Consider the following 15,124-nt stretch of genomic DNA (forward strand, 5'->3'; position numbering starts at 1 on the left):
GCTGTAGGAACAACCAAGACAATTAGGTACAATTTTGGGTGTCTAAATAATGCCAGCTATGCCTGCAAATGTTGAAAAACGCAAGGTTCACCTCAAAAAAAAATAGAGAACGTGTATTTATGTTGCACAGCTTATACGGAGTATGTGAATGAATCATGATTTCTGCACAACAAAAGGGAAGGAATAACGTAGACTACCACAGACTGCAGAAGCATGTGGGCAGGAAAATTCATCATATAAGGTGTCTGAGAAAACCCAGGGGGAATTAATGATCTGCTCTATTCAAGAACATTTAAAAAACAATACCATCTGGCATTAAGTAGAATTCAGGCCAAAAGCTAGCAGCAAAATAGGTTTGACAACCTTGACATAAAAACTACTTACTCTCAGTGCCAATTATGGTCTCCTTGCCAGTTCAAAAGCATATCTTTCCAAGAATGGCATTTAGCCCCTACTGGCATCTGAAACACCACACAGTCTTTACACCAGAGATTAAAGTAAAAACACTTATGCAAAGCACCAAACAGAGATAACAGCATAATCTGGATAAACACACCAAATACTAAATCACTGTTCATTATGTTTAGAACTAGTAAGAACTGACATTAAATAGTAAAAAGAAAGAGTGTTCATTTCTCTAGCTGGAAGCTTTGAAAATAAGTTTGCTTTACGTATCCTAATAATGTTTTAAGTCAAAATTCTTTCCAAGTTTTTCAAAAAGGGTCCTACTTGATCATTGCTTTCCCTACAGGATGGGACTTGCTCAGCTACCTATTTATTACCAAGTGCATTTTCTTGGGCTAGTGACAAATAGATAAAACTGAGACCATCTTCTTTATTTAAGATTTTTAAAATAATCTTCACTATTAAAAGCCAAAAATTAACTCAATTCACATCCTATTTAGCTATTTAACATGTTTTTCCCTTAGCTATTTCAGATAACTAAGGGAAAAAGTTGATCTTATTTTATATGTTATCAAATCTCAAAGCTTCTGTGGCTCTCCAAACCTGGTAGACATGGCCTCCCTTCCTTTAAGTCCAAGAACTCTGTTTCAGTAACTGGCACTGAAGAATGGATGTGCCATCTTAATCCAAGGCTGAATTTAAGAAGCAATAACAGGATTTCTGGGAGATACCTTCCATGTTATTGCAAAAAGAAATCTTGTATTTTAAATTCTCAGATATAACAACAACCAAGGGTTAAAATTTTTGGAAATATTACGGCAATTCTCAAACAATGGTTTCCAGTCCTAAGATGTTCAATCTATTGTATAGGTATTACTTTTCTGATTGATTTAAATCTCTGCACTGAGTTAAGGAAGGTGTTATATTTTAAAGTGCACAGCATCAGTATATGCAAAATTTTATCAGCCTTTGATGTAACATATCCTCTCCAAAGGAGAGCCATGAAACAAGAAGTATTTCTATCAGATTAATTGCCCTAAAGAAAGTGTAAGATGTGAAATCGACTAAGAAAGTATGTCTGACTTAGTAAGACTTTTCTCATAATAAATTTGAAAACATATTTATGCATATTTATGAGAAGATTCAGTTTGTGCAACAAATATGTATAGTGATTGGCATTTTCATGTACATATGTAAATAAGATGCAAAATACTATCACTGCTACAAAAGAGCAAATATGTTAGATCAATGCTATGGATAATTTATGAGTAGTTCATTCTAACTCTATTACAATATTAGAATAATATCCAATTAGTATATTGGAATAACTTTAAAAAGTGTGTAAACATGTAAAAGTGCTAAGATTTTTAATTGCTGTAATTCCCAAACCCTTGTTTTATTCCAAACACGGCATTGGGAATAATGTTTATGAAAAACAAGAACTGCCCTAGTGATGATGAACAAACATATATATTGCAAAGTTTTTAACTTTTAGGTGTTTTGTATTTCCACAAGCCAGATGAAATTGCATGTCATTTTACTCTTGCTCAGCAATGAGTTACACAAAGAGATTTTTCAAAAATACTCCGGTGGCACTCATGCTTAACAAAAGGTAATGTGTCATGCACAAAACCTTTTCTGTAGTAAACCATTTTCTTAGCTACAGATTGTTCACCAGTATTCATTACTTATATAAAAAGGTAAAGAATAAAAACAGGAAAAAGAATATTTTAGACATTTTAGAAAAAAACCCACAATCATATTTACCACATAGTGGGCTTAGTCAAGGTTTCCAGACAAACATCCCTAAATGTTGGTATGGTCCATAAAACTATTTATCCTGTTTAGAGTGTGTTCAGGGCCATATGAAAGGAATGACAAGAAGGAAAAAACTCTCATGTCTTAGGTTTTTCTCCTTTACCTTCTTAAAATAATTGTCTCTTCACAGTCAACAATTTTAACCTTTGTGATGGGACAGAAAAAATAACAAGATTACATCTTAAAACAGTTTAGGTCAAAGCATTAAGGCATTTTGAGACAAAACCAGCACTATTTTAGAAGGATTTTAACACAGAGCTTTTCTGAAAGCAATTGGATGACCAGACAATGAGCAGTAGTGATTTATATAATTTGAAGCAGCTCCTACCATGTACAACTCCTGCCAGCATATTAAATACTAAAAATTCTTAAAAGCACCTAATAAAAATAAACAAACCTAGAAATTATTACAAGAATATAAATGTTCAGAAAAGGATAGGGGAAAATCAGAGGCAAAGTGAGATAAATGCTTAGTGTCTCTGAAAACAATTTGACCTTCCAAACCAAAGACTCTCACAGGTAGCTGGCACATGATACCTCTTTCATAAAATCTGTGAAAAATAATTGAAAGCATTTCCCCTCTGATTCTTAGGAAAATTTTTAAATATTCAGGAGTACGTGTTCATATGTCATAGTTAAGCAGTGAGAAGCCCATTAGTAGTAAAAAAAAAAAAGCAAAGAAACAAGTTCCATACATCCTCAATCACAGAATGTTTGTCCAACTCACAGCTTCACACTCATCTCCAGAGGCTCAGTACCTTAAAAGCCACTGCAGAAAGCACTTCACAAAAGGTGACACAAATTGAGGGTCTCAACAATTCAAAGATTTATAAATAATCAGTGTTCATTTGAGTAAATTCAGTTGAGTCTTACATCCAGTCAAAGTAGGGGAGAAGTAAAATAAGAGAATAAACAGTATGGGGGAAGAAAAAATTATCGCTTGCTTCGGTAAGATTTTTCATAAATCTTTGAATTGTTTTAGTGCTGTAGCCTTGTGGCTGAGGATGGTTTGTTATGAAAATCAGAATAAAGCCATTTTGGGTTGGTTTATATTTCCTTTTTTTCTAAATATTAACTAGTATTAATTTGTTAAACCCTCACTGGTTTCCTGAAAATTATAAAGTTTGTTTTTTACTTCAAATATAAAAGCAAAATATCTAAATAAAATAGTTAGTATTTAAAAACAAGTAATTAAAAGAGAATATATTGAGGGACTTTATGTACAACATTGATTTCTACATGAGAGAGAACACAAATTTATGGTTTATAAAATACCTTGGTAAATGATCACCCATTAGTTTATTTTCTGAACAATAAATTCAAAGTTTAGTCCAGGAAAAAAAGAGTATGATGTAAATGCCATGTGTGTGAGATATCATTAAGAAAATGAACAGTGTCTGACTTAAGCTTACTGTAAAGAAACTGAAGTACAGTTTATTAAATTCTTGTGATTGTAGGTTTACACCTCCGGCATGGAATATTGGAATTATATTTCAATGTTATGTATTTAGCAAAAATAACTACAGCCAGCAAAGTCCACCTACTCTCTTCACATGTAGCACAAGATTAACATTTACAGTTAGAATATGCATGCTGTGTAAAACAAGTTGCTACTTATTTATCCTTCCTCTTTAAACCAGGGAGCAATAGAACAATGAAGAAGCACTTACTAAGGCTGAAAAGTTGATGTTAGCCAAAGACATGGAAAAGAGAAGCGGATGTGAAGGGCTTCTGTACAGACAAAAAGTTATATTGATATTTAAGTAAAAATATTCAAAATCTTATAAAGACACACCTTACGTGCTTTGTTTTTGTTTCACTTCACATCCTTGGCCAGGTTTAAAGGCGGGAACGCCAGTTTTGCTGCAAGGCTGCATAGCAACAGGAGAGGAGGAAATGGCCTCAAACTGCACAAGGAGAGGCTGAATTTTGACATTAGGAAAAATTTCTTTACTGGCATTGGAATGAAATGGAAACAGACTGCTCAGGCAAGTGCTGGAGTGCCCATCCCCGGGAGTGCTCAAGAAATGACTACACGTGGCCCTCTCTGCTGTGGTTTGGCTGACATGATGCTGTTCGTCCAAAGGTTGGTTTTCTTCTTCATTGTATTTTGGTACAAACTTCATTAGGACTATTACTGAAATTATTTAAATGTTCTTTCTTTGATCACTCTCTGCAACTCACAGGAAATATGCAGTATGCCATCTTGAAACAAGGATTCAGGGACATTATTTCCTTAACGTCAATGGAAAATTGTAAAAATTACTTGAAAAACTGTAAAATAAGTTGAATTCTACTGATTTTTTTATATCTTTGAGATAATAGTATCATGTCAATTGATAGTGATAATACATAAATAAAAAAGAACAAATATTGTATTATAATCCCCTACTAAAAATTAAAACTGTGAAAATTACTGAGGAAAACAAAAGAATTTTCTTAGAATGCAATTTCAATGTTAAGTAGGGTCATAATTTATATTTTGCAATGAATACAACTCTTTTTTGATGTTGTTGTTCTTCTCATCTAATTCCCTTCTACTTCTAAGGAACGTAAAATACCAGACTTTTCAGAGTACCCATATTGCAGCTAAATAAATAAAACAATAGAAAGAAATATCCAACCATTTCATTTATCTTTGTCAAGAAAACTTCAATTGACATCAATGCTCAGGTAAAACTCTTGCATGTGCTTTTATTTCATTAGTATGTTAATTGAAGCTTTTTTTATAAGTTTCTTTTTTAAGGTCTGCTTTATATTTGAGGATGATTCCTACAAAAATCTTATTCAAGCATGAGGTGGAAACATTACTGACAATTTTCTTCTGCAATCTCCTGCACTTTTTAATCAGTAGATTAAAATTCAACATCTGCTCTAATGGAAATGTATGCTGTGCCTTAAAAAAACTACCTAAAATATTCATTCAGCATTGAATCTTATCAGTGTTTCTCAAGATGTAGAGAATGGAACTGTTGTTTTCTTCATTCCTTGCATTTCTTCTTCAAAAAAAAAGATGCATTTTCATTTGGAAATAAATAAGAAAATCATGGGGCAGGTTAAGATGACAAAACAGTCAATTGGTCTTGTGGCCAGACTCAAAACTAAAAGTAATCTCTAAAATAATTAGTCCCTTTGATAATTATCGAAGAATTCTGATCTTATGCTTTCTGAGAAATTAAGAAAATATTGCTTGATGGGTTTAGGTTTTATTCTAATTTTGTGGTTTCCCCACACCTTCTTTTTAAAAGTATTTATTAATTAATATTTTGGGAAGCAGTACGTTTTTTCCAAGGCAGATTAAAGTTAGCAAAAATGCAATAGTTTCACCGACCCTGGACTATTCAGGTTACTATTCAGGGTTATTTCCCTGAAGTTGAGATAATTTTAAAATGTAGGTAACCACAGAAAAATAGTTCAGTAAGATTTGTTCAATTTTTATAATTAATATTATAAATATAATACATTTTATTAGGTATTTTTATGTATTTTTAATACATTTTAATTATGTATTATATATAGTACATTTTTTTAGGGAATTCAAAACATGGTTTTGTTCTCTAAAACATATAAAACACATAATAGACTGTTGTTAGTTGGTTGGAAAGAATATGTTTGGTTTTCTGTTGAATTTCATATTGATGTATTAATTACAAAAATTAGGAGCTGAAAAACACTTGACTTCTTTAATTGAGGAAAACAAAACCAAACACTGTCAATATTATTGGGGATTTGGCTAGAGCTGTTACTGAATCAGAAGGCAAAAAGTTATACAATCCTCAGTGATACATGATATTGTTAAGGCACACTTGTACTGAATGTTTCTGGTTGATAATTTTTTTCACAAAACGTTTATTCCTTAAAAAAAGAGGGAGCAGGAGAGGGTTTGCATTCTTTACCTTCCAAGAAGGACCACAGCACAGAAAATATCCTGAGGAATCTGAACAGTTCATCCTCTACATGCATGTTTTAAAACTGCTGTTCTGTTGCCAGGCATGTTGTGTTTATTTTGTGTGTGTTGTATTTCATTTATTTATGAGTGTTGCCACTGCCTGCTCCAGGCCACAGGCAGTGTATTGAGATTGAAAGGCCTCAGGATGAAATTTGCCAGGCTTGCTCTGTTTGAACTTGTCTGGACGTGCCTGGTGATGGGCCTTGTTTTTCTTGACCCCAGAAGGGCTGGGGAAGGTTGAACCACAACACCAGATAAAGGTATAGACATTTTATAGCATATTTTAACTGTGGCATTATTGATGATATTTTTTCTGTAAGAGTGGTGTTCTTTCATTTGTTTTGTTTTTCTTTCTTTTTTTTTTTTAACAGCTGCATCTTGGCTAATGATAATTCTACAATCATTAAATTTTCGTCATTAAGTTTTAATAATTAAGTTTTAATGATTATAGAATAAATTCTTAAATCATTAGGTTTTCAAGATTACTAAATTCTTGTCTTTATATGTTTCTTTTTTCCTCCTTTATCCATAAGAAAATTTTGAGCATAAAACTTATGCCTAAACTTCTACAACGTCTTCTTTATCTGGTGAAATAACATAAGTCAAATATCCCAATATTAGAATTCATACCACTCTCAGGGAATTCTTAAATGTTCAGACAGCCAAAAGGTGGCTCTAAACTAACTTGCCTCTGCACAATAACTTTGCCTCTATCGTGTCTGTACATGTTTCTTTCTGGGTAATAACAGAAGCTCTACTGCCTCTTTCTCCTTAGTTTCTTTTCTTCCTTTTAAATATTTTTCATAAGTATTTAAAATAAAAAAAGTAAAAATGAAATTTCTTTCGGTTTTGCATGAATAAAAGATAAAATATGATAATTTATATCTTCACATCTTCTCACTGGTTATGTAATTAATTAGTCAGTTGTATGCATGCAATTCCAAAAGTTCAAAAATGTTTACATTGCTTGCATATGTTTATCATAAAAAATGGGATAGGAGAACAATAATTAATTAATTAAATAATTATTCTGTAATAGATGGTTGACTGTGATGCGACCAATGTTTTCAAAATAGAAATTTACCTTAGAATAAGTTGTCTGTTAGTTCATCGATATTGCCAATCATCTTTATAAGAAAGTTCATCCCTCTCTTGGTGGTAAACATGTTGAGCTAACAGTGACTTCTGAAAAGGCAGGAACAGTGTCATCAGAAAAAATCTGCAACTTTGGCATCACAGACTGTCATAGAGAGAACAGCTAAGGTGGACTCAGACTGGGAGGTGAAAGCAGAATGTCCAGAATGAGGGAGGTATCTCACTCCAGGTGGAAAGGTGAATCTTGTACACCCGACCTTCACCACTCCTCTGTCTGGGTCTAAAACTTACTCAACTTCCATTCATAAACCTCTTAGCCAGCTCCATGCCATGGACCTTTCTGTCTGCCTTAATGCAAGTTAGGATTTTGAATATCAATGTCTTACAGTGGCGGAACAATATTGCTGAAAATTAGTCCTGGTTTGGACTGTGGGTAAACTGTTACCCAGGCTGATATTTTCTGAAACTGACTGAACAACAGTGTTAGCTGCAATGTGGAAGCATTATTATTAGAAGAAAATAAGTGGAAACTTGTGACTGAATGTTGTCTGGGAGCAGCCCAAACTGTGTGAGCATCCCGAAGCAGGCTGTTCTGTGGCAAGGATATCTCAGGGATGCCGAGGACAGAATAAAGAAAGAACTCCAACATCCAAGTGCTGATGGAGCCACTGAAGCTCAAATCTCACATGAAGCACCAGGTGGAGACTCCACTGACACAGCTTTAATTTAATAGCTGTAATCATCACCCAAACTTTTAATAAGTAATGAACCTGACATGTAGGCAAAAAATTCAGATATTTTCTTGCAGACTGGGGAGTTTTTAAGGCAAGAAACATTATTACAACTAATTTATTCTATATGTGTAGATAATTTTAGTTTTATTTATCAATATCCAGTATTTTCACCAGTTGTCTTCCTCATGTTTTAATTTCAATGCAGAGTCTTTGTAATTCTCTTCAAAATGACTGTCACAGGATACAGCTTAAGAAAATATCAGTTTTTCCCTAGCTAAGTGTTGTATAAAGTCTAGATGCAATAGGAGCCAAATGATCCTAAATTTTCTTAAAGTGAAAATCTGTATGAAAAAAACACCACCACCTGAAGATCATAAAGATTCATGACAAATAAAATTTTTAAAGCAGTTGTAACTGTTGAAAACTTTCTATTGAGGAATTTCTGTAGCTAAAATAGATACAGATTTTATCAGAGTTTCTTTTTGCTTCTCAGAGGCAAACTTGAAATAAGGCTCAATTTTCTCAATCTATTTTTTTCTCTCCCGTTATGTTTAGTGACAGACAATCTAAATGGCATGAGAAATATGCAGACACAACACATGTAACAGAATTACATAAATTTTAGACTCTATAGGAGAAGCATTAAGAAATGGGAAGCTGGAGTTAAAGTATTGAAAATTGATGAGATCTTTTGGACTGTTTTTTTCAACAGTGCTTGCTATCAATCCATTCATCTATTAAAAAGATTTAGCTGACCTATTTGGTCTTGATAGCAACAGTATCTCCATTCCTATATAATATATTAATGCTTGCCTTTTGTACTACAAATGCACACAAACACTATGAACCAACATACAAATAATTATGTTTGTTTTACTTTATGTTAGCAAAGAACATTGCACAGATGGTTTATAAAGTTTAATTAATAAAATATGACAAAGTGTGAACTCTTATGTAACAACTCATGCTGGTGTGAATTGTTTGGGTTAGGACAGTTTTGTTTTTTAAAGACTTTCCTGAAGTCTTTTCTGCAATATCTGCACTTCTTTTAGCATGTAGTATCTGTTATAGCCAAGCAAATATAATTCTGACATTGATGAGTTCCGTACTAGCAAATTCCTTCATACTTTCCACTTATAACTGGAGTTACATCTAGATAGTTAGGATTTGTCCAAAACCTGTGACTTTGTTATTGTTTTTCATATACTTAATAGCCTTTACCTGTTTTAGAATAAAACATTTCACTTCATATAAGAAAAGTTGTTGTTTTGACTCATAATAGTCACTTTACTACAGTAATAAATGGCCTTTATTTGTAATAAGTAAACTCCAAGAAGGTTCCTTTAGGTGTGCAAACTTCAAATGAACTAGGCTTTTTCCTTTTACCGTAATACTTTGAAGCTTTTCATCTTGATCAATTTCCTTTTAAGATTCTCTGCATAAACATTTGACCAAATGCCATTGTTGAAACATTAGTGCACAATCAGATGCTTTGATCTTCTGAAACATTATAATGTTTTATTCACAGGGTTTTCAGAAAAAAAAAATCGGAATATATGTAACGTATGTACTAAATTTGTTTTAGGAAATTAAGGAAATCTTGGAATACTAAGAGAGGGTCAGATCCAGATTAAACAGCTGAATATCAAGATTTAGAAATGAAAATTACATTTCTGAAAAGACTGGATTGCTGATATCACTCTAAGACACAGAAAGTAAAAACTACTCTTTCAACTCCCCTGAATATGCTAATGTTAAGTCAATTGTAGTACCTCCAAATGAAAGAAGCAGCTGCCAAATATTTCAAGTGGAAAGTGTCATGGAAAAGAAATATATATTCAAAAATATATTCCATCAGAAGCAAAGCATATGTGCACTGACATAAAAGAGGTTGCATTAAATGACTAGACATCTTAACACCAAACCAGATTTAGTGCCAGGGACTCAGAAGACAGTACAAATCAAGAAAGGGTCTAAGGCAGGTACCAGCAAGGATCTTCTTTCAGTAGTGTGGTAATATATGATGAGCTTAAAAAAGCTTGCACTGCATGTTAGAAAAGCAGGATACCTTGGTTTGCGGTTCGATCGTCTTTCGAACTCAAATCATGTTGCACGGAGAGCTGTCTCAGGGAAATCTCACAGACAATGTGTCTGAGAAACAAATGGTTCTTCCCTTATGTAGTCACTTATGGCAAGAGCTAGAAAACACTTTAGCATCTCTTTAATGACAAGTATCTAAGCAAGCTACTTGACAGAGTATGTTTAGGTTGTTTATTAGATTGTAGAAATTACTGTACAAAATAAATAATTCTGCTGGGTGAATAGGACATGGTCATATCAAAAACGGTACTAAAATGAGAAAAAATGTTCTGACATATATTATCTGAGTGTATGACCACCTGGAGAAAAGGCAACTCTGTCTGAGAGTCACTTTGTTTGAATGAAAACCCAATTTTCTAAGCCAACTAGAAATAGATTGGTGAGCCAAACTTTCACAGTTAAAAATTGGTAATCATCTGAACCCAAACTTACATGAAATTGAAACAGTAAATTAATGAACTTTTGATGTCAGCAAAATTACATCAGTTAGAATGAAATTTCCAAATATTTTCAAACAAATTTGTTATGGGCACAGGACATTTTACTGTTGGACTTCAGGCTCATAGATAAAAATCTGAAGTAAACATAAACAAAAGAACACTTGTAAACAGACAAGCTGTGGAAGTGTTTAAAATCCTAGATTCCTACTTTTTTCCTAGGCTTAGAGAATTGTAAGCATCTCTACTCAGTCATGCCCACATTTAAAACTGACATACTGATGGCTATTTGAGTGCTGTACAGTACGCTGCTATTCATGGGGACATAAATTTGACACTTCTCTGGCTTTAGTATCTACTTGGACAAATAATCCAACTATAGTAGAGTGCCATAAAATGCATAGCATTGGACTTCCATCATGATTTGAAAGCCAATTGAGAGTAGACAACAGTGCTGATTTATGAATGAATGCTGAATTATGATAATTGAACTGAGATTAAAATGTTCTTTCAATAGAGAATTATTGTTCTGGTTTTTGGTTGTTTTTTTCTTTTTTTAGTGTGCTGTGAATTTCTAGTTCTAATTTAGACACTACGGTATCAAGCTTATAGACCTACATGTGTGTTATATATTACAATTAATTCTTACCTTCTAGCTTATGTAAAAGTATAAGCATTGTGGAATAAACTCATGGACTAACTCTAGCAGGTAAAGCCAGGGACCTACTGAGACCAGAATAATGGTCAAAAGTGCATACCCACAGCAGAACAAGAACAGTGTAATTTTGCATGATGCTACTTCACTTAATCATATCTTGTTGACCACCTAATCAGTGCAGGGTCTACTTAAGATAGAATTATTTCTGCATTTTTCAGTAACTTTCTTCCATTTGATTTCTTACTCTTATCATAATCTTATGTAAAATTCTAACTCTACTTAAAATAAACATCCTATATGTGGGATGAATGTTACCCTCTTTTTCTTTCCTAGTTTTTAACTGACTCTTTTTTTATTAACTTGTAAAAAAGATTCATTTGTCTGCTTTATCCCCAGCATTAAATAATAAATAAATTCTTAAGTAAATTCTCTAACGGTATGTGTTCTCACTGTAGACCAGAGTGATACAAATATGACCCTGTTTAATCTCTCCACAGTTTAGTTTCTATCCCAAAGCTAATATGTGGAAACAGGTTTTTAATGCAGAGTAGGACACCTTTATATAACAGATCTTTCAGATCAGATTTATTTCTCTTTCAGTCTGCTTAGAGTAGTTAAAAATATTTTCTCCTCTCTTAAGCTTATCAAAAATACCAAAAGACTGAGAAAGAATGGGGAAAATGAAGGCCTCCAGTGGCTGTTTTAGTTTACAGCAGAGATTTTTCGTTCTTTTTGAGGTTCAGCCCCTGCTGTAGCATGACCATTTATTCAGAGCATTCACACACACATCCCCCTTACATCTCACTGACCATTCTACTGACCCTGACTGGGAATTTGCCACTACCCATTCTAGTAAAAAAAAATCTCCAAAAATGGTAACAGTGTCAACACATGGCCTAAAACATTGCCTTGGGCATTTTGTAATTATGTCAGGGCATTTTGAATCCTGTTTCATGTAAAATATATCTCTCAGGAATTATTTTGTTTCCTATGCCTTTCATTAAAGTTGTCAATCTATGATTGTTTAGTAATATTAAGAATGGCCATTACCATTTTGTAAAATGTTCATAGGATCTGCAATTTATGTGTGATATCAATGTAGAAAATATTAACATTCATAAAAGATTACTCAGTCATTTTCTGAATAAATTAAGTTCAACTGTGTTCTCACAAATTATAACACATTATTTATTTTATACAAGTTTGTCAAATTTACTCTGAATAATTTACTCATAGTTCTCATAGTATTTTCTATATTTAGTATTTCATTAAGTATAAATCAATATGTACATTTATATCTAAAATCGGAGCAGAGCTTTTGCACACAGAACTATTTTGAATACTGCCTGCATGCATAATAGCAAGGAATAACAGCTCATTAAAATGCTGAACCTGTGGTTGAGCAAGGAATGTTCTCCATTCTTACAATGTAAAGTTTTCTCAGGAAAATATTTTCATAGAACCATAGAATGATTTGGGTTGGGAAGCAGATTAAAAAATCATCTAGTTCCAAACCCCTGCCATGGAGAAGGTCCCTTTCTACTAGACCAGTTTGTTCAAAGCCCCATCCAACCTGGTCTTACACACATCCATGAATGGGACAGACACATTTTCTGTAGCCAACCTGTTCCAGTACCTCGCCACTCTTAACCATTCTGTGAATCTGAGATACAGAAAGGGGTGAAAATAAATAAAAACAGAATAGAAGGGTGCTCATGTGCAGGGTGGTTCATTATTACAAATACAGATTTTCCCATTATTTCCTCTAAGTGAGGACCTGATGAGACTAATTCATGTTTTTTGGGGATTTTTTGATCATTTCTACATAATTTAATTTCTTGTCTCAAGCCAGTGACTGTCCAAATGCCTTTCTTTCACAGAGAACCTTTGGTTAACTTCTCAATCACCTACATTTAATCAGCTGCTGCTTGCTTGAGGCTAAATTTCTTCTGATGGTGTCTACACTAGATGTAGACATCTTTTTGCTATCTTGAGACACTTTTCATTTTAAGACATTTGCCATCTCCTGCTTTTGTCAATGTAAATAGGTAGGGTCTCTCTTTATCTCCAGCACACCCACTATTTAAAACCCCTTTTGTTAAATCACTTCTGCCTTTCAATGCAAAGCAGTCTTTACATTCTCACAGATAGCTGGCTTTACCTTCACACTTTATTTTTCTCCTAAAGTTCTAAGTTATTTTCTGAATTCCTCAGTGCCTGTATCCCTTCAGCTTACAGAATACAAAATAAGGTCACAACTTTGTTATGTTGCTAAGGCTAGTCTCTGAATACCTAGATCATCTGGTGCAACCACTATGACAACATTTCTGCTTGGAGATCACGTCTCTATGTGCTGATCTGTGAAAGCCGTTCAAGGCACAGTTCCATGCCCAGTTACCAGAATCACTGCTGGCTTAGCATGATCAAATATCAAGCACTTGATTTAGGCATGGACCTTGCAGATGACACTCTGTATTCCAGTAGGCTTTTAGCCAGCTGCTTGCTTTTCCTGTGTAGCAATTCCTGGAAAACTACAGTTTAGGTTGAAGATCCCTGCTGCTCCTGTATTCTGCTTTCAAGGTACATAGATTTCACAGAAAGCAGCTGTATCTGGTTTGCTTGTCAGTAGCCTTCTATTTACACAGACATAGCAGCGATATTAGAATTTTATAGATGATATTTCGGGTTTAGCATAAGAAGTCGAGGAATAAACTATATTTTTGCTTTAATATTAATTAAGCTCATATGTCAGCAGTCTGCCCTTAGCTTGGATATAATATTTTTGTTGTCAGTCATTTTAATGGAATTTCCTAATGGTACTTGCTGCACTGCCAGATACATTGACTGACTGCAAGTTCTACAGGGTGACTTGGTTCATGAAAAGAACTAAAATGAGCAGCATATTGAAATTGTTGCAGAACTGAACTATTTCAGCCTAGAAAAAGTCTGTTTCTGTATAGCTCTGATGAGATATTTCATGGTGTCATATGCCACAAAATGAACATTTCTACTGTATCATTCTCAGATTCTCATTATGGGCAGAAGGAATATGACAAATGTACGGAGGGAAAGATTTACAATTAGCCTATTCTTAATAATCTAATCAAAACACAGCAGATACACTGTCTAGTTACAACAATACTAATACCAACAAATAAGAAGAAAATCCTTGTTAATTGCCACTTAGAATGCCTATAAAAGAAGTTATTCAATCCACCTTCTATCGTATTATGTTATGGCTTCCAATGTTCCTCTGGATGACAAAGAGAATGATTTTTCTCAGGAAAAGAGTAGAGAAGTATTCAATGACCTGAGATGTTTGGTGGGAAAACATGATGTTTATGTTTTCTTTCTCAACAACAGAGTCCATTTGGTGTATTTTTCTATGTCCCAAGTGGACTGTAAGTCTGTTACTTTCCAACTGGTTCCCAGATTTTTGGTAGTTGCACAACAGCTCACCCTAAATGAATTGACATACAGGACAATTCTTTGTTGCGTAGTGACTTCCTCACTTGGTCAGGCTTGACCACAGGATGCATTCACAGACCTTATAGCTGAAGTGTGGCAGTGATCACCTGGACACCAGCCAGTTCTGAAAACAGGTGAAAATCAGCTCAGACCAAGGCAGGTATAGGTGAAACAGAGACCCTACTCTGTCATGGCATAATAAAATTTAAGTCCTGTTTTAGTACTGGCAAAACATTATTTGCTAGAACACACTGCATCTTCTAAGTGTTGATTATAAAGTTATTGGTAACTGATCAGGTTGCATGCAACTACTTCCAGGAAATTAGAAACTATTAGAAAATTATAATAATGGCTTCAGAATATCCCAATACTGCTATCTTTTTCCTGATGTCCACTAAAGCATATCCAGCTCAGCGTATCTGGGAACTGTATCCAGGTATAGTATACATCCAGGGTATTC

This window comes from Melospiza georgiana, chromosome 5 (assembly GCF_028018845.1).
Source record: "Melospiza georgiana isolate bMelGeo1 chromosome 5, bMelGeo1.pri, whole genome shotgun sequence".
Taxonomy (NCBI): Eukaryota; Metazoa; Chordata; class Aves; order Passeriformes; family Passerellidae; genus Melospiza; species Melospiza georgiana.